This window comes from Aotus nancymaae, unplaced genomic scaffold (assembly GCF_030222135.1).
Source record: "Aotus nancymaae isolate 86718 unplaced genomic scaffold, 86718_ANA_hifiasm-v0.15.2.pri h1tg000077l, whole genome shotgun sequence".
NCBI classification, from domain to species: domain Eukaryota; kingdom Metazoa; phylum Chordata; class Mammalia; order Primates; family Aotidae; genus Aotus; species Aotus nancymaae.
This window is the reverse complement of record NW_026988492.1, coordinates 10,683,288-10,708,673: the sequence shown is the minus strand read 5'-3', so window position 1 is coordinate 10,708,673 and position 25,386 is coordinate 10,683,288. Positions and strand designations below refer to the sequence as shown.

At 43.3% G+C, this 25,386-nt stretch overlaps 1 protein-coding gene across 6 annotated transcripts in view; it reads left to right on the top strand.

The window, feature by feature from the left end:
* The window catches only part of KIAA1217 (KIAA1217 ortholog), an 807,714-nt gene that overhangs the window by 509,243 nt on the left and 273,085 nt on the right, over positions 1 to 25,386 (top strand). The gene's annotated exons all lie outside the window — the stretch shown is intronic.

Genomic DNA, 25,386 nt, shown 5'->3' with positions numbered 1-25,386 from the left:
ACTCCTGACCTCATGATCCTCCTGCCTTGGCCTCTGAAAGTGCCGGCCACTGCGCCCAGACACATTTGGCAACGTTCATTGGTCAATGATTGATACAGGCCAGAATAAGAATAGATCAGGTCAGGTGCAGCGGCTCACATCTGTAATCTCAGCACTTAAAGAGGCTAGGAGGGCCGATTGCTGGAGAACAGGAATCTGAGACCAGCCTGAGCAACATAGACAGACCCTGTCTCAATAAAAAATTTGAAAAAGTAGGCCAGGTGCTATGGCTCACGCCTGTAATTGCAGCATTTTGGGAGGCTGAGGTGGGTGGATCACCTGAGATTGGGGGTTCAAGACCAGCCTGGGCAACATAATGAAACTCGTCTCTAGTAAAAATACAAAAATTATCTGGATATGGTGGTGCACCCTTGTAATCTGAGCTACTTGAGGGACTGAGGCATGAGAATGACTTGAACCCAGGAGGTGGAGGCTGCAGTGAGCCGAGATCGCATCACTACACTCCTGCCTGGGCAACAGAGTGAGACTCTGTCTCAGTAAAATAAAATAAAATAAAATAGCCTGATGTAGTGGCAAATGCCTATAGTCCCAGCTCTGCGGGAGGCTAAGATGGAAGGATCGCTTGAGCTTGGGAGGTCAAGGCTGCGGTAAGCTGTGATTGTGCCACTGCACTCTAGCCTAGGAGATAGAAAGAGACCCTGTTTCAAAAAAAAAACAAAAGAAAAACCCAATCAGAGTGCCTGGCCTGTGGCCAGGTTCTCCAGAAAGGCCCGGACAATGGAGTTTTCATGTAAAAAATGTCTTACATCCTGATTTTAAAAATCAGATGATCAGGAAACACGGAGTTCTGATTCCTTTGTTACAACTTCCACTAGAGCTAAGTAACAGCTGCTCTGTTAAGATGGGGCTCCCACTCTCCATCCTAGACCTGCCTCCCTTACCTGCCTAACTCCTGTTGTAAACAGGGACCCTAATCTAATCTTTCTATAGTCCCTTTCCTAGGGGCGCTGTGGGGAGGTTGGAGGAATTTTGTTTTTGGACAGATTTAGGTTTGAGAACTGGTTCTACCACTTACTATTTGTGTGGTCTTGGGCAAGTCACTTGGTCCAAGTAAGCTTCTGCATCTATAACCAAAAAAAAAAAAAGGGGGGAGGGTGGCGGGCCTAAGAATTCCTGGTGGTTTGCAGATCAGAGACAGTGTGTAAGAAGTACTTAACCCAGCATCTGGCATGTAGTAGATGTTCAGGACAGTGTGTGAGAAGTACTTAACCCAGCACCTGGCATGTAGTAGATGTTCAGGCCAGTGTGTGAGCAGTACTTAACCCAGCACCTGGCATGTAGTAGATGTTCAGGACAGTGTGTGAGAAGTACTTAACCCAGCACCTGGCATGTAGTAGATGTTCAGGCCAGTGTGTGAGCAGTACTTAACCCAGCACCTGGCATGTAGTAGATGTTCAGGACATGGTGGCAACAGTAATGGAGACATCTCACAAAACATTTTGTGAGAAAGGATCAGTTTCTGTCTAGTGAATGTCTTAAACTTTCATAGGTTGTTCATGGTGGGAGCTGCTCCAAGAATCATCCTAGTTCTATGGAGAAGGAATCTGAAGCTGAAGGAATTGTCTGGTTCAAGATTACTTAGTTAAAGGCAAACAAGTTCATAGCCAGTGGCTCTTCACCAACCCACAAAAAGGCCTCAGATTATAGTTTTGATGATTAAGTATATGAAAGTGTGCTATTTGAATGATTAAGTGTAAGAATCAGATCATTTTGAGCTGGTGAGGTGGCTCACACATGGAATTCCAGCACTTTGCGAGGCCCATGAGGGAGGATCGCTTGAGCCCAGGAGTGCAAGACCAACCTAGGCAACATTATGATAGCCTGTCTCTACAAAAAATTTTTTTAAAAATTAGCCAGGCATGCTGGCACACACCTGTGGTCCTAGCTACTCTAGAGGCTGAGGTCAAAGGATTGCTTGAGCCCGGGAGGCTGAGCCTGCAAAGAGCTCGGATTGCGCCACTGCACCACAGGCTGGGCAACAGCAAGATGCTGTGTCCAAAAAAAACAAAAAAAGATAATTCTGATTAGCACGAAGTTGGGACAGCTACATGTGATCAACAGATTTGGAAATAAGAAACAACCACCATCCATTCATTCATTTACTCGGCAGATTGAGTCTAGTTTGAACAGGTCTTGCCCTAGTCTCTGGAATGACAGTGAGAGGCAAAACTGACAGACAGTCACTGCCTGCATAGATCTCAGAATGTAATGGGGGTAAGGGAGAGGAGAAAACAGATACACTGATAATTTTAGATGGAGATACTGGCCATGAGGGAAGTAAAGAGGATGGCCAGGTTCGGTGGCTCATGCTTGTAATCCCAGCACTTTGGGAAGCTGAGGCAGGAAAATTGATTGAGCCCAGGAGTTCGAGACCAGCCTGGGTAACATAGTGAGACCCCCGTCTCTACAAATAATTTTTTTAAAAAAGAAATAGGATTACATGGGAAGGAGCCAATCTTGCAAACAGCCAGGCAATGAGTGGGCAAGAGTTTTTTGGGAAGAGGTGCACACAGCAAATGCTGAGACCCAGAGGAATGAAGAGGCTTGTCTGCTGAAGGACCCAGGTGCCCTGGGAGAGGTGGCCAGAGGCTTAGTAAACTGCAATCAGGATTTTAATCTTAATATAGTGCTGAGGATTTTAAGCAGAAGAGTGATAGAAGAGATGTAGCTTTTGTGCAAGCACTATTTTTCATGGAAGCCCCCTTTCAGTGGGGTAGTGGGGACTCCTAATTCAGCTGTCCTCCTATCTCTGTGGCTGTCTCAGAGGAGCACTATGGAACCCCAGGACTCCATGTAGCTCACCGCAGAGACCCCCAATCCAGGCCACTTATAGAAGCTTGAAGATCTGTGATTTGCTCATCCAGGGTCCTATGCCTAGTGTTCTTGTCATTAACTCAAAAGCCAAATGCTGTTATTTCTGTTCTTGTTTGATTGTTTGTTTGTTTACTAGATTTCAACATGTTAAGTGTCCACTTGGTTACTAAAACATTTCCTCCTTTGCCTGGTGTGTTGGCACGCACGTTAATCCCAGCTACTCTGGAGGCTGAGGTAGAAGAATATTTTAAACCTTGGAGGTGGAGGTTGAAGTGAGCTGAGATTGCACCACTGCACTCCAGCTTGGGCAACAGAGTGGGACTCTGTCTCAAAAAAAAAAATTATCCGGGCATGGTGGCACTCACCTGTAGTCCCAGCTGCTCACAGGGTTGATATGGGAGGATAACCTGAGCCCAGGAGGTTGAAGCTGCAGTAAGCCATGATCGCACCACTGCACTCCAGCCTGGGGGACAGAGCAAGACTCCGTCTCAAAAATAAAAATAAAATAAAATGTTTCCTCTTGACCATAAAAAAAGGATATATGTCTCTGTAATTGTGTGGAACAGGATGCATGTGTCATCCTGAGTTTGGGTTACCTCAATTACATGACCATTTACATAATCTTTGCTTTTTCATCTTCTCTCAATTGAAAAGAAAGAAATCATTGATTATACTGCAAGATGCTGACCTATAAGCTTCTCCCCTCTCCTGGCTCAGGTCAGTCACTCAGAATGCACCCAGCAAAAATTAGCTGAACAAAGATGTGGAGATGTTGTGAGTCTCACTGATGCCCTTAACACTGGGCATTGTTCAACTTGGGGTCATTTGTGAAAATGATGGGAATGCCACGTTCTCACTTTACAGGTGAGAAAACAGCCTCAGAGAAGTGCTGGGATGTGGGTTGGTCTCACACCTTGTGAGTGTCAGAGTCAGCCTAGAATACAAGTTTCTGACTTGCAGTGACTCTTGCCCAGCAGGACACGTTCTTCAGAGGCCATGTGTTGAGAACAGTCAGGCAGGGAGGGAGCTGTAAGGAAGTGGGGGGATGTCCTCAGGGGGGTCCTAAGCACTTGCCTGTTACAGCCTCGCCTTTCTTTATGCTGCTGTTCTAGAAACTGCAACCTGGTGTGCTTTTAAGGCTGATATGGCCACAAATGAAGCATATTCACATGACTGCATTGCCTTTCTGGATGAAACAGTTTGACCAAACACTGGTGTTGAGATAATTGGCAATTTGTGCTTTGCCACATGGGGGGAATGACACGATAAATATATTTTGATATAAATTAAGTAAAGACCTGTCTCTAATCTTAGGCTGTATGTGAACATTAACTGCCCAGTGGATACTGGGTAACTATTAATGCCTCCGTCCTACTCTGTTCAACTCATATTTTGTTTTTTTAGACAGAGTCTTACTCTGTCACTCAGGCTGGAGTGCAATGGCACATTCTTGGCTCACAGCAACCTCTGCCTCCCACGTTCAAGTGATTCTCCTGCCTCAGCCTCCCAAATAGCTGGAATTACAGGAGCCCACCACCACACCTAGCTAATTTTTGTGTTTTTTTAGTAGAGATGAAGTTTTACTGTGCTGGCCAGGCTGATCTCAAACTCCTGACCTCAAGTGATCCTCCCACCTTGGCCTCCCAAAGTGCTGGGATTACGGGCATGAGCCACTGCACCTGGCCTTTAATTTTCTTTAATGACTGCCACATGGGTGGAACCCATTTGGCCCAGTGAGATCTATGGAAAAGACACCCATTCTTGCCCTTGTTTTTGGTGTCCACATCCGGATTTACCTAAACCCCACCCAGGTTGCATTTGCATAGTAATGAAAAACCGGTATTTTCTAGCTGTGAATCACACTTCAAATCCTGAGTGGCTGTCAGAAGTGCGTCAGGCCTGCTTGCTGGGAGAATGGGCGAGCTGGTCGTGGAGTGGGCAGGTCCCGCCACCCGTGGGCTTAGCACTCAACTGCTTTCAGAACATTAACAGTCTGGCTGACGTCCCATGCCACATCTGGACATGAAGACCCACGTCTGCCCTCCTGTACAAGGAACAAGGAAGAAAGGAGGCATCACGTGTTTCTGCTGTGGGGGTCCCTTCCAAGCAGCAGACAGGAGCAAGGTACAGGAGTGGCCTGATTCTGGGGGTTCCCTGCCCTCCCTGGGGTCCCTAAACTGCTGTGTGGTATGTTTCTAACTACCTGGACAGCTCACCCAAGAGTGAGCTGTTCCCAGCCATTTCTTGCTGAGTATAAGCCAGAGAGGGCCGGGGGCCAACCTGGTTTCTTTTAAGTGAAATTATGCTTCTCAAGCAGAGAATGATCGCCCGCAGCAGTTAAACCTTGTTTAATTATAATTAAAATGCTTTTCTTCACTTTGAAAAATCTCTTAATTTTCTGTACAAAGGCAGGAAGCATTTTTCTTTGATTCCACAGCATGTTTCTAGGTATGGTGTAATCAGTTCATCTTACCTTGCTGGACTGTGAAATAATGAGTGTGTGGGATCAGACTTGGAAATGCCGCAGAGGTTAGAAAGCCAAGTGCTGCCGAATCACTCAAGCTCAGGTGACCCAAAAAAAAAAAAAAAAAAAAAAAAGCTGCTTTTCTCCTCACTTCTCCCTCCGATTCTGTCTCGGTACTTTGCTTAGGAGTTTCTTAAAGCATGCGCAGTTACCTGAGGGGCTGGTGTGTATCCCTTTGCGAAGTGCAGATGAGGTCTTGCGTGTCCTGTCTTGTTCCTGCCTGACTACAACTCTGCACACAGGCATTGTTGATCTGGCTTGGAGCCCACAGTGGCAATCCTTGGAGTGTAGACAGTAGAGACTTCAGCTCTTCCTAGTGCTTGAGAAGTTAACCAGCCATCTTTCCCATGAGGAAAACGTTTTGGGACTATGGAAGCAAAGAACAGACTTCACTGAAACCCATAGAAAATAAAAAGAAAACTCTCAAGAATGAAAATCCCTAGCCCCGGAATGAGTGCAGGTGACAAGGCTTTGTAGCTGATGTTTCCTTCCGTGTCTCTGGCTTCCCACTGCCTGAATTAGGATGTCCTGAAAAGAAACCTTAGGAAAAAAGAGCACAGTCCCCACATTTGAAGTAGAAATAGAATAGACGGGAAATGTGAGTTTCCTGAAGGAACAGAACCAACTCTGGTTTTACGTTTTAGTGAAACTATTTGCGGTAGGGGGATTTGCTGTGTGTGTGTGTGTGTGTGAGAGTGTGTGTGTGTGTGTATGTGTGAGTCTGTCTGTCGGCTTTGCCTTGTTTTGGTTTCGACCGTACCACTGCTAACTCAGTCTTGGAGGTTGATTTTGTGACCCAGCATGTTTCATTCAGACGTCTTTGTGGTGAGGTGATACTGAGCCAGCAGCCAAAGAAATGCAGGCCAAGATGTGGAACATTCGGTCAATGGAGAATAACAACAGAGTGAGACACATCATAAGGTCATAAGTCGGTGAAAACAGATGCTAGTCATTTATATGGAGGAGAGAAGAAAGGCTCAGAGGGTTGGAAAGACCACGAAGGTATTTTGGACTGAGCGGAGCAAAGGGGTTTGGGGACATATAAATACATGGAACAAAATAGTCAGGAAAACAATTGTTGTCAAAGGTAGCGTGAATAGAGTGAGGTAAGCAAACCCATGGCCATGGTATTGGTGGCCTAATGGGAAAAGGCAGTGTAATGACTTCTACATGGAGACTTCAGTTCTGCCCTTAATATTGTTGAAGCATATTCTGTTCAGAGATGCTCTTCAGTTTCTACCTGGTTTTCTAACGTCTTTTTAAAAAACTTCGTTGTATTGAGGGAATGGAAAGAAGGGTATTTACTGGAGAAGTGGTTGGCAAGAAGTGCCAAGGTTATTCCTGAGAAAGGATGGAGCGGCATGGGGGGTGGAGGGAGGGTTGGAACCATGCTCTGAGTTCCCCTGAGGCCCACACGTGTTAACAAGACATCTGCGGGGAGCCCAGATCAGATGTGGGGCCCTTTCCCTTTCTCATTTTCTTTCTTAGATCCTTGATCAAAATGGGTTCCTGATTCCCTGATCCTCCTCTTAGATCCTTGATCAAAATGGGTTCCTGATTCCCTCATCTTATCCCAAGACCCTTTTCTAGTTGCGTTACCACCTAGTGTAGTCTTTTGAGTCTTGATCTGAGAATCAAAACAAACTCAGATCAAAGTCAACCTCAGGGAATCAAAGAACAGAAGCTGAAAGATGTATCCAGCCTTCCCTAAATGGCAGACGAGGACACTGAGGCCGGGAAGCTCAGGTGACTGATCCAGGAGTGTGCAAGTACTTAGCCAAAGATCCGTAACTGGGATTGAGGCTTCCTGAGAACAGATTCCTGCCTGGAGTGCATGACCCTGCTTGAGAAAGTGCAGAGGGACAGTGAGAAGGTACAATAACATAGCAGTCCCAGCAACTTGGGTACCCATCCTGAAGATTCCCCTAGGCCCTAGTGTTTTATTTTCTGTTAAACCCAAACCTGAGTTAGGTTCTGCCTCCTAACTCCTTTCTCTTCCTTCAGTGGGCCACAAAGGAGGCACATAGAAGCAGAGAGGGGTTCCTCCCAGGTACATATGTATAGTGCTTGTACATTGCTCTTTTAAAAACTTCAGCCAGGCATGGTGGCGCATACCTGTAATCCCAGCTACTTGGGAGGCTGAGGTGGGAGAATCGCTTGAGCCCAAGAGGTCGAGGCTGCAGTGAACCATGATTATACCACTGCACTCCAGCCTGGGTGACAGAATGAGACCCTGTCCCCTCAAAAAACTCCACTCTGATGAGGACTATATTACAAGTGTTATATGCCAGATTCTGGATGGAGAAAAAGTGATTGTAGGTAAGAGAATATTACACTTGATGACTATGTTGTCTGAACCTCAAATGCATAGATACACACACACACGCACGAATGGGACAGGATACTTGAAATCCTCACTGGCTTCGAAAATCTGAGGCTAGTAGTTAGAGGAAGTGAGAGGTGAATGTGAGAAAGCAAATTTGTAACAGGTACACCCTGAGAATCAGGGCTCATAAATGAAAAGTAGAATCTATTGCACCTAAGCCTTCCTACCAGCCTAAGCCTTTATACTAGAGCAAACCCATGTGCATGCAGACAGCACACAGAAGCAGTCCCTGTCACTCAGGGGCTTACATCTTAGCCCATAGCTGCCTGTTGACCTGGTGTCATCATGAAGGTGGTCACTTTTTTCAGCAAGCTATTTGTCCTTCAAAGCCCAGGACTCAGGGGCAGCTCTTGGAAGATGAGCCACTGTCTGGTTCCAGAGAGGCACATGGAGAGAGGTTAAGCTGCTTCTGCCCTGTCCAACTGTGATGAGATTCCAGGAAAATCAGCATCGAGGGCCTCTGTGTTTGCAGGGGGCTCTGGTATGTTAGAAAAACTAGAGGGAGGGAGGGGTCTGCCTTTGTGTCTATTTGTGAGCATGTTTACTCAAATAGGAAAGGGGAGCACAGATTCCGCCCCCCAGGAAATCATTATTTACATTGTTACAGTATGTATAGTCTTTATGTAAAATCGTGTTACAGTAGCGTGATTTTTTTTTTTTGGTAATCATTACATTTTATTTCACTCTGGTCTACCTATATACCAGACACTAGAGAGAAAATCAGACCCTACATACTGCTTTGACCCAATCAATTACAAAACATTAATAAATACATTCTCAGTTTTTCTTTAGCTAGCTGTCTTTGAAAACTTTATTATTTCCAAACCAGATTTTTACAAAATAGGCGTGGGTGGTTTCTTGTGGTCTTTCCTAACCGAAACCATGTTTGCCAGAGATTACTTGGAATTACCCTGATAAGTGCTTTGTCAAAATGCTCCTTGCTCGCCAGATGTGGTGGGTCACACCTGAAATTTCAGCACTTTGGGAGGCCAAGATGGGAGGGTTGCTTGGGACCAGGAGTGCAAGACCAGCCTGTGCAACATAGTGAGACCCTGTCTTTACAAAAACAACAACAAAAGTCACTGGCTGTGGTGGTGTGTGCCTGCAGTTGCCACTACTCCGGAGGCTAGGGTGGGAGGATTGCTTAAGCCCTGGAGGTTGTGGCTGCAATCAGCTATGATTGCAACGCTGGACTCCAGCCAGGGCAACAGACCAAAACCCTGTGTCTAAAAAAAAAAAAAAAAATTGATGCTGAAAGCGAGCCCCCTTCAGGTGTCTCTTCTGGAAACTCCCGGAGCCTGGAACTGAACTCCATGATTCCTCTGTACCTTCCCTCGGGAAGCCTGAGCATCCTTGAAGGTGACAGTGTCCTGTAGGGATCACTCCTCTCAGCCATTCTCTACCTCATAGAGAAAGGGATGGATGTGAAAGAAAAGCCAAAAAACCTGCACTTCCTTCCTCCCCACCGCCAGAGTTGAGATTCTTCTTTCTCCTGTGAAACTGAATTCTGCAAGGCCAAACCATTCCATCTGCTGTATTTTGGCACAATTGCTCAAAAGAGCTCAGGTGTCTCCCTTTGCAATTTCCCCATGGCTTAAAATTCAGTCCTGCAGACCTGTCCCTAGTAGGAAATGGAGGGACTTTCCTTGTGCCTGTTTTTCCTGCCCTGTAAAGTAAACATAAAGGTATAAGTTTTCACTGTGAGGGCCTAAATTAGGAAGGAAAGATTATTTAAATCGAAGCACTCTTATTGTAGAGTCATGAGCTTGGATTTTCTGTGTGTTGTGTTAGCTCAAAACACAAAGTTGAGAGTCAAAGCTCTTTGAAGGATGAGGAAGGGGACCCCGGAGTCAGCAGCTCTGCTTCAGGAAGCATGTTTTAATGTGTGTTCCTTAAAAAGGCTCTGTAAAAGTGGTTTAGGAAGATCCTGGGCTAGGAGGGACGCAAAGTATGTGAGTCAGTTATGATCAAATGTGCCATAATCAACATTTGAATTGTATAGTAGCTACTATGAAAAGCACAGGCATATTTAAAAAGACAATTCTGAGGCCAGGCATGGTGGCTCATGCCTGTGATCCTAACACTTTGGGAGGCCGAGTCAGGAGGATCGATTGAGTCCAGGAGTTTGAGACCAGCCTGGGCAACATAGTGAGACCTCATCTCTACAAAAAATAAAAATAAATAAAAATGAAAAGCCAGGTGTGCTGGCACATCCCAGCTACTTGGGAGGCTGAGGCGGAAGGATCACTTGAGCCCAGGAATTCAAGGCTGCAGTAAGCTATAATTGCACCACTGTACTCCAGCCTGTGCAACAGAGTGAGACCATCTCTTTAAAAAAAAAAAAAAAAAAAGGAGAAAGACAATTTTGAGATAGAAAATAGCCCACTAACAGCTTCATCTAGACTGCATACCTTTTGTCTAGACTTGACAGAATTTGTTAAACACTAGAAAGTTATATTTTTAATCTTATTTCCCCTGTTCTGTCTGTAAATAGAGATGTTTGTTCTTTATCTAGTTTATAGGACCGTCATGAGGAAATTACATAATAATGGGTTCATAGTATTGGAAGAGGGGAGCAAAATGCCAGTTTACAAAAGAGACCCAGGTACAGAGCTATGTGAAGTAAATATTGAATGTCAATTCTAGGTGATGATTCTCAATGTCACATGTACCTCATGTATTAATACCTCTTTACCATTATACATACGTCCTTCTCCAAATGATGGCTTGTTGCTGTAAAAGTTTGTCTTCTAAGCTGGTTGTGTGGAATTACACCCCTACCTTCCAAATTGTCCCATAGAAGTGCATTCAGGCCAGGTGCGGTGGCTCATGCCTATAATCCCAGTACTATGGGAGGCTGAGGCAGCTGGATTACTTGGGGTCAGGAGTTTGAGAGCAGCCTGGTCAACATGGTGAAACCCCATCTCTACTAAAAATACAAAAATTAGCCAGGCATCATGGTGGGCTCCTGTAATCCCAGCTACTCGGGAGGCTGGGGCAGTTGAATTGCTTGAACCTGGGAGGTGGATGTTGCAGTGAGCCAAGATTGCACCACTGCACTCCAGCCTGGGTAATAGAGCAAGACTCTGTCTCAAAAAAAAAAAAGTGCATTTAATCTGGTACTGAGCTGACCTTTTGTACTCTAATTTTTCCAATGTTTAGATTGGAAATGGGTTCTGAGTTCTAGTTCTGTTGGAAATGGGTTCTGAGTTCTAGTTCTGTATTTAGGACTTGGTGTCTGCTTCTCTCCCAGGCTTTGATGGTTTCGACACTGGAACCCTCCATGAGGGATCTGGGGGATCCTCTGGGGCAGGGGAAAAAGAAGGTGGGTGACTGGGGAGTGGGCTACTGAAACCAGGACTCTGAGGACAGGCGCAGGGTCACTGATGACTGCAAAGAGTTGGAGGTCCTGCCACCATCCATTTTGCATGGGAAGGACATTTGCCTGAGCTAAGCCATGGGAAAAATCTAAATTTAGCTACCTGAGTTCTTCACAGCAACTGAGCCAAGACACAGTAGACGGAATGGTTTGACCTTTCAGAATCCAGTATTATACATACAAGGACTCAATTTCACGGAAAACCCTTCTCAATGCCTTTGTGTGTATGAAAAGAAAGTTAGACCTGCAGGAATCATTGTAATGTATCAGATCCATATCACAGCTTAGTTACCCCAAGGATTCAGAAAGGAAAAACCAACAAAAATGATAAAAGGAATAGAAAAGAATTGGGTTGTTATGGAAGAGAAAGCTAAAGGGGATTTATCTGAGGCCTGGAAGTCTGTGAAGGGTTGTGTTCAGATGTCATCCACATGTCCACAGACCACACAAGGACTTCAAGGTGAAATAGTGGCTGATCAAGTCCTAGGAGTCTAAACAATCAAACATTGGCACATGTTACCAATTAAGTAGAGAGGCTATTGGTGTTTTAGAGGCTTGATGATTGTCTGTCTTTAAGACATTGTCTTTAAGTGTCAATATTTGTGGCAGTCCCAATTTAAGGGGCTAGGTAAATTGGAAGTTCCATCTGAGGTTTCTTTAAAGATAAAATGCCTTATAAAAATATTATAAGGCAACCTGGCCAACATGGCAAAACCTCGTCTCTACTAAAAATACAAAAAATATTAGCTGGGCACAGTGGCGGCTCACACCTGGAATGCCAAGTACTTGGGAGGCTGAGGTGGGAGGATCATGTGAACCTTGGAGGTGAAGGCTGCAGTGAGCCACAGTCACAGCACTGCACTCCAGTTTGGGTGACAGAGCGAGCCCTGTCTAAAAAAAAAAAGAAAGAAAGTATTGTAAGTCATTTTAGTATCAAAAATCAGGGCCAAAGTCCACTCACTTCTAACAATCCCCCTCAGAGGAAGACTTCTGTGTGTCTCATGCACACTTTGTGCTGTCTCTGAGGTTGTTCATTCCAGTTTTCCTGCTTTTCTGTTCCAGACTTGGGCTAATATCTGAGAGTGTGCATTGCCTGCAGGGGTTCATCCTCTCCTTTCTCTGTGTAGAAGATTAGCAACTATGCATGAACTTTCCAGCTGTACTCCCTTCCTTAATAATGATTACTGCTAGTCTTTGTTGGTAGCTGAAGGAAGCGTCTGTATGGAGGTGGCTTAGAATTGAAAATGTGCAGAATTCCATGCTGTTTCATGGGGGCTGGGGGAAGGCTTGGAAATAAACGCGTGGGTCATTCCCTTGTGCTTAGATCTTGCAGGAAACTTTTGCAACACCACGTTGTTGTGTTATCATCTGCCTGGGTTTCATCCCCAGGACGGAATGGCATGAATGGCGTCTTTAGTGTCTCGCAGAAGGAACACTGGGTTCTTGAGTGTCTGCCATCTCTGTCTCATTTTGACTCTCCAAAGGACATTTTAACTTCTCATTGCCTTGTTTTCCAGCCAAAGATATATTAGCTGTTTGTCTCCCATATGCATTCTGGGAGTTTAACCACTAAGCATTTTATTTTTTAGGTGTGAGGGTCTGTTTCCTTCTAAGACCAGCATTGTTTCTGACTAACTTTACCCAGTTGAGTGGAGTTGTGTCTCTATTTCACGTTATGAGATGCCTCTAACATTTTTATTATGAATATAATTTTTTTTTGTTGATTGAAAAGGTTTGGGAGGGGTATCTAAGTTTTGTAGGATGATTATAGATACTCTATCAATCATACACGCTTTTCTTTTTTTGAGACAGAGTCTCACTCTGTCACCAAGGCTGGAGAGCAGTGGTGCAATCTTGGCTCACTGCAACCCCTGCCTCCCGGGTTCAAGTGATTTTCCTGCCTCAGCCTCCCGAGTAGCTGGGATTACAAGCGCGTGCCACTACAACAAGCTAATTTTTGTATTTTTAGTAGAGAAGGAGTTTCACCATGTTGGCCAGGCTGGTATCGAATTCCTAACCTCAGGTGATCCGCCTACCTCAGCCTCCCAAAGTGCTGGGATTACAGGTGTGAGCCACTGTGCCCAGCCCAATCACACACTCTCAGTCCCTGCAATGAGTACAGTGGGATTTTTCTTTCTGTGTTCTGGTGCAAGCAGCTTGGTAGAAATATTATTAAATAAAGGTCAAAACTGTGTTCAGAGTGCTGGAAGTTCAGTCTTTTCATGTTTTTGCTATATGTTTGAGACATGCAGAGACATGCAGACAATGCAGACAAAAAGATGCATTTAAGAAGGAGCTAATCCCAGCACTTTGGGAGGCCAAGGCGGGTGGATCACAAGGTCAAGAGATCGAGACCATCCTGGTCAACACGGTGAAACCCCGTCTCTATTAAAAATACAAAAAATTATCTGGGCACGTTGGCGCGTGCCTGTAATCCCAGCTACTCAGGAGGCTGAGGCAGGAGAATTGCCTGAACCCAGGAGGCGGAGGTTGCGGTGAGCCGAGATCGCGCCATTGCACTCCAGCCTGGGTAACAAGAGCAAAACTCCGTCTGAAAAAAAAAAAAAAAGAAGGAGCTGCCAGGGAACACATACCAAAATGGTAATTTGGGAAGGGGATGGACAAGATGAAACAAAAGCAGACGGGCTCAGATTTTGTCGGGTCGACACAGTTGTGTAAGCAGATGAAAGGGGAAGTCTGTGATAACGTGTCAGACTAGTAAGACCAGCTTTACAGTTTAAAAAAAAAGAAGAGGAAAAAGTAAAGAAAACACACACACACAAACAGAGCTGCCCAGAACATTCCAGGAAACCATTGAACTGTGAGTGATAACATGTTTCCTTCTTTTCCTTCAAAGATTTGTTTTAGAAGATAGCTGGGATACGAACTTGTGCTGAAAAAACAATGAAAGGGATTTGTAAAGAACCAGAATGATCTGACAGGGCATTTATTACCACCAATGTTTTTCTTAAATTAATTTAACTTGAACTTACTTTTGTGGTAGTCTCCATCTTTCTTTCTTTCTTTCTTTTTTCTTTCTTTCTTTCTTTCTCTCTCTCTTTCCTTTCCTTTTCTTCTTTTCCTTTCTTTCTTGCTTGCTTTGCTTTGCTTTCTTTTTCTATTTTAAGACAGGATCTCACTCTGTTCCCCTGGCTAGAGTACAATGGCACAATCACAGCTCACTGCAGCCTTGACTTCCCGATCTCAGATGATCCTCCCTCCTCAACCTCCTGAGTAGTGAGACTACAAGTGTGTGCCACCACCCACCACACCCGGCTAAATTGTTGTTGTTTTGGGTGGTATTGTTGTTTTAAGGAGACCAGGTTTTACCATGTTACCCAGGCTGGTCTCAAACTCCTGGGCTCAAGCAGTCACCCACCTTGGCCACCCAAAGTGATGAGTGCTGAGATGACAGGCATGAGGCACTCTGCCCAGCTTTTTTAAAGACTTTTAACCATGGCCTTCATGTTTATCTGGACTTGAGAGCTTCATTCTTTCGACCATAGATGATGCTTAAATTGGTCTATCACATGGTTTCAGATCCACAAACATTTCATTTGGGTCAAATAACAATCGTCTTCATAATGCCACCATGTATGTATGTAGTCCTTTGGAGAATATTTTAACATCATTTATAACTGACAACACTGTGACTTTCATCCTCATCTTAGCTCATATACCTTAATCCCACAACAAAATGTACTGCGCCATACAGAAATATTCCTCCTTCCTCTCAGCTTGCTTTCTTAGCTTTTTCTGTATCCCCAGACAATATCTGAACAAAGGCTCTTCATTCTTGGTGCAACTCAGAGTTGGAAGAGTCAAGGGTGAAGGGGCACTGAGCAGCCGGCCACAGCTGCCTTTTTCCTCTCTTAATGTCTGTCTCTCCCATCTTCATGTGGACAATTTCTCTCTTCTTCTTCTTCTTTTTTTCTTCCCCCGGTGAAAAAAACAGAGTATCTGTTTTGAACTGGTCATTATGCTAGATGGTTGATGTGCAAGGGTCAGCGAGATGGGCAAGGTTTCATCTTCACGTATATTTAAACTTGGAGGGAATAAAACATGAAAAGAAATAGTTGCAAGGGTTGCGAGTAGTAAGAAGAGATAAGGGATGTTTAGCAAGGGGAGCTGACAGAGGGTAAAGATGGAATGAGGAGTCAGTGAAGTCTGAGTAAGTAAATTCAGGGAGAAATGAAAGAACGACACTCTAGATTTCCCTTTAGAAAAAAGGAAGGGGAAAGAAATAAAATTCCAAAGAGAAAAGGGCAGAAACATGCTTTGTTTTATACAGAACACTAAAGGCCACTGTGTAATCAACTCCAAGTTTGTGTATCTGCAAAGGCTGATCTTTTTTGTTTGTTTGTTTTTTGAGACGGAGACTTGGTCTGTTGCCCAGGCTGGACTGCGGTGGCATGATCTCAGTTCTCTGCAACCTTCACCTCCTGAGTTCAAGCATTCTCCTGCCTCAGCCTCCCAAGTAACTGGGACTACAGACATCCACCACCACACCCGCTAATTTTATATTTTTAGTAGAGACAGGATTTCACCATGTTGACCAGGCTGGTCTTGAACTCCTGACCTCAGGTGATCCACTCGCCCCGGGCTCCCAAAGTGCTGGGATTACAGGCATGAACCACTGCGCCCAGCCTAAAGACTGATCATTTTTTATCGGTTGTCCAAATACTTCGTTTCTCCTTCTCTGATACCATTACATTCAACCACGTGCCACTCACCCGTATCTTCCCCTATGACTAGATGGCAGGCATCCACAAACACCTGCCAGGATGGTATGGTGATCATGTTGCCAGGCATAATTGGAAGCGAGGAGTTTGGAGTAGAAGTTTGTCTGTTTTTATAATAATGAGGTTGAATTATTCACAGATTTGTGACTTTCCTCTTCTCCGTAAGTATAATTAATTTTATTAGGCATCTATTCCTAAGAGCCAGGAATTCACATAGCTGCTGGGGATATGAAGATTAATAAAGACCACTTGTGGTCTCTCAACGAGTCCGTTGGCAGAGACTGGCATACATAATACAAACGGAATAAATATTCTATTGGGAATATGGGTAAGGTCTTATAGAAACCCAGAAGAAGAAAGAGTTCCCCCAGGGTAAGGGAACCTAGAAAAAGTTACAAACAGAAAGAGCTGTCTATCTGTATCTATATCTATATCTATAGAGATGGGATCTTGCTGTGTTGCCCAAACTGGTCCTGAACTCCTGGCCTCCAGTGATTTTCCCTTCTTGGCCTCCCAAACAGCTGGGATTACAGGCATGAGCCACCATGCATGGCCCCAAGAAGGGATATTTGAGTCGATCCTAAAAATGACAGACTGCTGATAAGGCAAAATAGACTTTTTTAGAGAGTCCAATTAATTTTGTATTTTGTAGGTAATGCTTAATACCAGTGATTATGATTATGCTTCAGAAAGAGAAAGCACCAGTCAAAACAAGCCTGTTTTCTTTTCACCTAGGCGTGGTAGTTGCTATGAGTTGGCCTAGAGACGACTTCACATTCTACTCACACTGCTGCATGGCTCGCCTAAGAGTGCTCAACAAATGGAATATTGAAATTTGGGTGTGGGTTGAATTTTCATAAATCAGATTTCACTTCCCATTATCTTACATTTAATTAAAGAGATAGTGTGCCTTCTGATTACCCTGTAATTGGCAGTGGTAACTGGCCCTTTAACTCTGTTTCCCTGCCCTGAAGCTCCAGTCTCCAACAGTTAGTTCATCTTATGTACACATAAACTAACATCACGTGGACAGGCGCTATTTAAAAAATGCACACAGAAAGCTGTCGGTGAATGGGAAAGGAGTCGGAGCAAGCCATCACTCTCTAGTTCATTTGGCTACAAAGGTCAGGTTGCCTATATTGACCTTTCATGAAAAATAGGCAAACTAGTAGTTTTCATGAGCAATATGTCAGTGACCTGTTATATTTGAAATCCTTTTAAATTGGGGGGTGAATGGTGTAAAACTTTACTATATTTTCTCCCTGCCAATTAATTGATTTGCTAAGCTCCTGCCAAGATTTGTCTATTTTAAAAAGGATTGTGCCCTGGTGGGGTGGCTCACGCCTGTAATCTCAACACTTTGGGAGACCAAGGTGAGAGGATCACTGGAGGCCTGGAGTTTGAGACCACCCTGGGCAACGGAACAGACCTCTTCTCTACAAAACAGTGAAAAATGTGAGGCGGCCTGTTGGCCCACACTTGTAGTCCTAGCTACTGGGGAGGCTGAGGTAGAAGAATGGCTTGAGCCCAGGAGTTTGAGGCTGCAGTGAACCATGACCATGCCACTGTCCTCCAGCCTGGAAAACAGAGTGATTCACTGACTTAAAAAACAAAAAGATTGCTTTAAACATTCATCAAAAAACATAGAGCAAATTATACTTTGGCAGAAACATGAAGGCTAAAATTTGAATCCAAGCACCCTCTCCCTCTGGGCTTATCACACTGAAGGCAAAATGAGTGGGGTTGGTTTTTCTCTTCAAGAAATGTTGTTCTAGGACAGTGAGTCATTGGTTTTTGTTCTTGCAACCCTTCATCATAAAACAGGTTTGGTTACCTCAAGAAGTTCTAGGAAATATTCAAACAATGCAGATATTTATCAAGGGCCATTTTTAGGAGTAGCAGGGTGTCAAGAAATCAAAGATCAGGGCCCCATACTATATACAGTATTCAAGTTCCAATTCTGTGATTGAAAAAGACCATGAGAATGCCTCCAGTCTCTTCCCACTACCATCATCTGCAGCAGCCCTACACCCAGATCAACACAGGTAAGGAAGAGTCGCCCCCTGCCACAGAGTAGGCAGTAAGTGTTAGACCTCAGACTGCTGAATTCTGGCTCTCAGTCCACCCAAGGCTGGTCTGTTTCCCTAACTGTAGAAGGAAGGTGTTAGAAATTGAAAATCCTGAATACATTCTTTGATTTTTCAAAGGAGAATAGTTTATTTTAATCATCTATCTTAGTAAACCTTTCCCATTCTGCACAATTATTCTAGACTCAAACTCAAGATTGTAGTTGATGTGAAGAGTCAGCTTGGTCCCTCAGCACTGTCTCATCCAGCTCTGGGACACTCACATGAGCTTGGTCATAGGTGGCGAATGTTCCCCCACTTACTGGGTTTCCATAAAGCCGCTCTCATGGGCTGTTAGATAAAATATTTACAACCCATCCCTCCATCATCATCAAAGCGATTTATATGCACAAAGTCCACAGTCACTAAATCACATGAATACATCCATCTTTCTTACTTTCATCTTTTGAAAATTAGCAAGCTTGAAAAATAAAGACAATGGATTAAACTATTGCATTGTGAAGAGTAGCTTAGATTTCTTTCTTTCTTTCTTTCTTCCTTCCTTTCTTTCTTCCTTCCTTCCTTCCTTTGTTCCTTTCTTCCTTTCTTTTCCTCCCTCCCTCCCTCTCTCTCTTTCTTTCTTTCTTTATTTCTTCCTCCCTGTTGCCCAGGATGGAGTGCAGTGGTATGATCTCAGCTCAATGCAACCTGTACCTCCCAGATTAAAGAGATTCACCTTCCTCAGCCTCCTGAGTAACTGGGATTACAGGCACCTGCCACCATACCCAGCTGATTTTAGTATTTTTTTAGTAGAAGGGGTTTCACCATGTTGCCCAGACTGGTCTTGAACACCTGACCTCAAGTGATCCACCCACCTTGGCCTCCCAAAGTACTGGGATTATAGGTGTGAGCCACTGCACCCAGCCAGATTTCTTTCTTTTGATGATACTTGGGAGTAACCCTGGCATGTGCCCCTTCCCACCTCCATCGTAAAGCAATATTTTTTAAACTACAAAACTTACTATGTACTTCACTATTTATTCTGCTGAGGGGAAATGGGTGAGACTGCCAGAATTCTATGAGAATTACAGGGTTTTCAAATCATTATGGAGAAAATGACTGAGGTTCAGTGTCATTGGAAAAAGCATATTCTTAATTTGTCTGTAATTTTTCCTTTAATTGGTAGTTTGGCTCTATTTTCAAAGTGCTTCTGAAGTTTTCTTTTCCAATTTGGCATCAAAGTTCTTTTTCTAAATGTCATTCAATTTGGGGCTTATTTTCTATTTTGATTGACATAAAATATGTCATTATGAAAGAAAAAATATCAACACAGTTTTTGAGTAAGAAACTCAGTAATATTGAGCTTAGTAATCACCTCCCTAGGCATGAAATTTCATGGTTATAGATACTGAAAAAACCTCACAATATAACCAACATGCTATCTAAATCTTGATTGAGATTCCAGATCCTAAGTGCTAATTTCAATTCAGACTATAACCAATTCATTAGTTAATACTTATTCTTTACTAAAGGAATAAAGGTGGGAATAGTCTGGGCAATGTGGCTCACACCTGTAATTCTAGCACTTTAGGAGGCAGAGGCAGGTGGATTGCTTGAGCCCAGGAGTTCAAGACCAGCCTGAGAAATATGGCAAAACCCCATCTCTACGAAAAATATAACAATTAGCCAGGTGTGGTGGCATGCACTTGTAGTCTCAGGTACTGGGGAGGCAGAGGTGGAAGGATCACCTGAGCCTGGGGAGGTTGAGGCTGCAGTGAGCTGAGGTCGTGCCACTGCACTCCAGCCTGGGTGACAGAGTAAGACCCTGTCTAAAAAAAAAAATAAGAATAATGAAATTGTACACACACAGGCCTTCTCACAAACTTTGACCTTGTCACACCCCATTCTAACTCTCTATGTTTCTTGACCCCAGCCTCTTCATATAAAAATTGTTTTATTCAAAAGTATGACCTAGCCTTATACAATATAAGATAGCCCTCATTGCCGTGTTTGTGCATCTCCATTTTAGGTTGGTTACAAGAGGCACAGAGAGACCAAAGCCCATGGGGACACTCATGAGAGTGGGAAGTTGAGTGGAAAGGGTGGACTCGGGAGAGAACCTGACATCTCTCTACTTGAAGCCTAGCAATGATATTAAAAGTTTCCTCATGCTTCCTTTTCCCTCTCTCTGCATGATTAGGATTCCATTCCTGTAGCAGATGGCAATGTGTTTAGGCAGTAAAATTAGATAAGGGGGATTACTAGGGAAGTCATTACTTGGGGATGTCAGTGACGCTCACTGCAGATCCAGGTTAGTAATAAGAACTCCAGACAGTAGCCAGGAGGGCTTGGATCTAGCCTCGCTCTACTCTCTAACTCGATGTGTGACTTTTTTTCCACTTAATTTTTTTGGCCTTGGCCATCTTATTTGGAAAAAGTATTCAAGTTGCATAAATAACTAAATAATGCCTGAGTTTTCATTCAATTCTAAAATTTCTCAATTGAGCAATCTGTTGTTGAAAAGAGAGTATGAGTTCCAAAAGCTACTCTAGGGAGCTTTACAGTCACCAAGCCACTCCGTCATTGTTGGGAATAAAATACTAAGGTTGACTCACTGTCAAAGCCACATTCTACTCAAACTGAATGTACGTAACTCACATTCTAGCCACATTCCAGCCAAATTGAGATAGCTATTCAAATAGTCATGGATTTATTTAATAACTGTCTTCAAAATTCTTTACTTACTTCTTTCAAGGTGGCATTAACAAGTATCTTGGAATTTCAACAGAGTTCAGTTTTCACGCCCTCCTCAATAATCCCTGTGAAATAAATCTTATTGAAGGGTGTTTTCCCCTTAAGAGTTATTCGCCTGAAGGAAGAATTCTTCATTTCTTTTTCTTCTAAATGCATGTTAGAATAAAGTCTTCTTTGAAAAGTCTTAATGAAAAGAGCAAAGGTGGAATAACATCCACCCCAGTTCTTTCTCTGGTCCCTGCAGTCTGAGAAAGAAGTCTTAGACAGCTAGCAGAATGTCAGGGGACTCCCATTGCGTAACATCTATGCCCTTCTGCCCCTTGGACAGTTGATGCGTTGACTATTTATGGACAGAAGCCTTTAAGAAGAAGAAAATTGAAGACTAGTTAATTCTCTATGAGTTATTTTAGCAACACTACATATATGAGAGAGAGAAAAGATGGCATTTTCTGAATGAATGAGATGGCTCTTCATTTTGCCCAACTCATTGGAGACTCAGGAGAGAAAAAAGGGAAGAATTATGTTTAGAGGCTGATAAATTTCCCTGTAGTTACTATCAAGAGATCAGACTTTTATTAACATTTGCGAAGTGTGAACAGAGAAGCATGTTTGAACAATAAGCATAGATTAAGTACTCCTCTTTCCTTTATTCCCTTTTCTCTAGACATATTCTCAGAGAGTTCACGCTGAGTATTAATGAGCTTCTTTGAGGTTAAATATACCCTTGCTACTTTCATTACATTATTATTTTTATGTTCTTCCTTTTGGAATACTCAAGGTAAATGACATGGCAGAATCTGTCCCAGTCCAGTGAAGGTGTCACATAAGAAGCTCTTTGCTTCCCTCTATGCACAACTGACCCACATCACATCTTTAATTAGAAGTCCAAGTTACTGGCAGGCACAGTGTCTCGCACCTGTAATCCCGGCACTTTGGGAGGCTGAGGTGGATGGATCACCTGAGGTCAGGAGTTCAAGACCAGTCTGGCCAACATGGTAAAACCCCATCTCTTCTAAAAATACAAAAATCAGCCGGTGTGGTGGCACGTGCCTGTATCCCAGCTATTTGAGAGGCTGAGGCTGGAGAAGCACAGAGGTTGCAGTAAGCCAAGATCGTGCCACTGCACTCCAGCCTGGGCAACAGAGCAAGACTCCATCTCAAAAAAAAAAAAAAAAAAGTCCAAGTTATTGTTGTATAGATTGGAGGACTGGGGACATCTTGCCTCCCTCAAGTTGAGAGCAATAGTCCCAAATTTAAAAATGTAGGATCTTAGTCCAACCAGAGCAGATGTTTGGTGCAGGGAATTTTCTGATACAGTACCAATGAATTAGACACATACCTCAAACCAAAAAACACCCCTATCCAGTAAATAATAAGGCAGTGATTTACATTTCACATATTACCAGATTAATGACTAACAGCACATATGTATGAACTGAAAAGTGACTGATGCTTATTTTCAGATGGGTCCAAAATTATTGGATAATTATAGAGAATAATGAATGCTTTCTGAGAGTCGTTAGTAAGAAGATAATATCATTGCTGGCCGGGTATGATGGCTCACACCTGTAATCCTGGCACTTTGGGAGACCGAGGTGGGCAGATCACCTGATGTCAGGAGTTCAAGACCAGCGGGGCCAACATGCTGAAATCCTGTCTCTACTAAAAATACAAAAATTAGCCAGGTGTGGTGGCATGTGCCTGTAATCCTAACTACTCAGGAAGCTGAGGCATGAGAATTGCTTGAACCCAGGAGGTAGAGTTTGCAGTGAGGTGAGATTGCACCACTGTACTCCAGCCTGGGCAACAGAGTGAGACTCTGTCTCAAAAACTAAATAAATAAATAAATAAATATAACCATTGCTTACTTTTTTTTTTTTTTTTTTTTTGAGAAGGAGTTTCGCTCTTGTTACCCAGGCTGGAGTGCAATGGCGCGATCTAGGCTCACCACAACCTCCGCCTCCTGGGTTCAGGCAGTTCTCCTGCCTCAGCCTCCTGAGTAGCTGGGATTACAGGCACGTGCCACCATGCCCAGCTAATTTTTTGTATTTTTAGTAGAGACGGGGTTTCACCATGTTGACCAGGATGGTCTCGATCTTGTGACCTCGTGATCCACCCGCCTCAGCCTCCCAAAGTGCTGGGATTATAGGCGTGAGCCACCGCGCCCAGCCCTGCTTACTTTTAAAACTTGAAAATTGATTTAACAAAGTAGTGCCCAAATGAAATGAGAGTAAAACATTATAAAAGTGTACACTCCGTGTTAAATAACTTTTGCTTTTCTATATTTAAAAGGCTCTGTTCCTTTTTATTCTAACAGTTTGGTTGTTGAAATTTAGCTTTCTGTAAAAAAAAAAAAAAAAAAAAAAAAGCAGGCCTTGGAGAGCATTGGCAATGTACCTTAGACAGAATCACTGCATTGTCCCTGAGTTAAAGCAGTGGCTACTGTTTCATATCGCTTTGGGTAAAGATCAGCTTTGCATTGTGGGCATGTACAAGTCTTCACTTGCAGAATAATAGGTAAGACTAGATTTGAAGTCTTAACTCCCAGATGAACGTGAGTAGTAGCACACCTCTAAAATCCTCATTTGGAGCGATCTCAGCTCACTGCAACCTCCGCCTCTTGGGTTCAAGTGATTCTCCTGCCTCAGCCTCCCAGGTAGTTGGGATTGCAGGTGGGTGTCACCACATCCTGGCTAATTTTTGTATTTTTAGTCGAGATTAGGTTTCACCATGTTGGCCAGGCTGCTCTCCAGCTCCTGACCTGGAGTAATCCACTTGCCTGGCCTCCCAAGGTGCTGGGATGCCTGGCCATACCTCTTTTTTCTTAAGGTAAAAATATATATTATATTTAGGAGTCAATTATAATAATTAACTGATTTCTAATAAACCTCACAATATAGAGAAGACAGCATAAGTACTAGCTGGCTATGTTCTCCAGTCTAAGTCCAGTGGTCAGAAATTGTCAGGTTCTCACATCTGTAAAACAGTAAAAAAGATGAACCTGCTACAGCTAAATGTACTTTGTCGTTTTCCTACAAGCCCTTTTTTACATACTTATGGCATTTTTACTGCAGTTTGAAAATACAATCGGTTCTTGTTATTCAGAGTATTTATGTTCTATAAAGTTGCCCTAAATACTGCCTTAGTGAGTCCTGAACTTATTAGTGAATACTGAATTTTTTAGGTGAAGTACAGTGTTAGGTTCCTGTGAGCCTTTGATTACATTTTTATCAACCAATCAACACAAATCCTTGTTTTATGTGTATTTTTGTTTGAAGACACCTTTTAAAATATATATTATTGATTCGCTAGCATTGAATTAAGCTTATCTAATGCACATTTTTTTTTGTAAGGCACATCATTGAGCTTAGGAATGCCAGCCAGTACTTCCATACCATACTTTAAGGGCTATATTATTTCTTTTTTAAAAAATTATTTTAATTTTTTTTATTTAAAGAAAAAAAATTTTAATGCAGGGTCTCGCTCTCTTGCCCAGGCTGGAGTGCAGCAACACAGTCACAACTCACTGCAGCCTCAAACACCTGGGCTCAAGTGATCTTCCCGTCTCAGCCTCCCAAGTATCTGGGACCCAGGCACACACCACCATGCCCAGCTGATTTTTAAATTTTATTTATTTTTTTTGTAGAGGCAGGATCTCACTATGTTTTTGAGGTCTTCATTCCCTAATGAACGTGAGTAGTATATCCCATGCCGGTCTTGAACTCCTGGCCCCCAAATATTATCTTGCCTTGGCCTCCCAAAATCCTGGGATTACAGGCATGAGCCACTGCACCTGGCTGGGGCCATTTTAAATAGTGAAATCACTCACACACACTCTCACACACATGCACGCAGCTACACACATGTACAAAGACACGAAAATCCAAAACATAGGGCACTAAAAAGACTGTGGAAAGGGCACTTCTTTACAGTACGGAAGGCAGAGTGTTGTTTGCTTAGACTCCACCTGGGAACGTGCTTCTTGGGCAACTCCAATTGTCCACTGTTCTGCCATGTCCGTGATGACTGTGAACATTCTGGGAGTATTAATTTGAGGGTCACAAACAGATTTTAGGCAATGGGCATATTTACAAATACAGAATCTACTAGTAATGAAGATGACCGTATAATAATTTAGTAGTTTCAAGTATACTTTTTACTCATTAAGCCTTTGCTTAAGATGCAGGCAAGACTGATGCTGTTAGGTTGGTGCAAAAGTAATTGCGGTGCTTGCTGTTTAAAAATAATGGCACACGCTGCAGTTACTTTTGCTCCAACCTAATACTTGGCTGTATTGACTTTAGCATCAGTGCAGTTTGGTTAATGATAAAATTTTCCAAAGCAGTGTCTCATCTGCAGGAGAAAACTATAGCAAGGGCCCTGGCCATCCCTTCTCCCTTCTGGGCTTCTTTGATATTCCTTTCTAAACTGTCTTTCCATAACCCTCCCTCCAGTGGACTTGGCGATGTTACAAGGAATAGCAGAGGGAAGGAAACTCCTCCCCAGTTCTCACTGACCATTTCTCTTTCTCCTCAGTCCTGCTCAGAATGTAGAAGAGAAGTTGAATTTAATTCATAAATTCAGCAGCTTGAGGTCTGTTTTGTCATTATTTAGTGAAATGGTAATTGAATTGGGCTACAAGGTCACTGGAATCAGTGCTG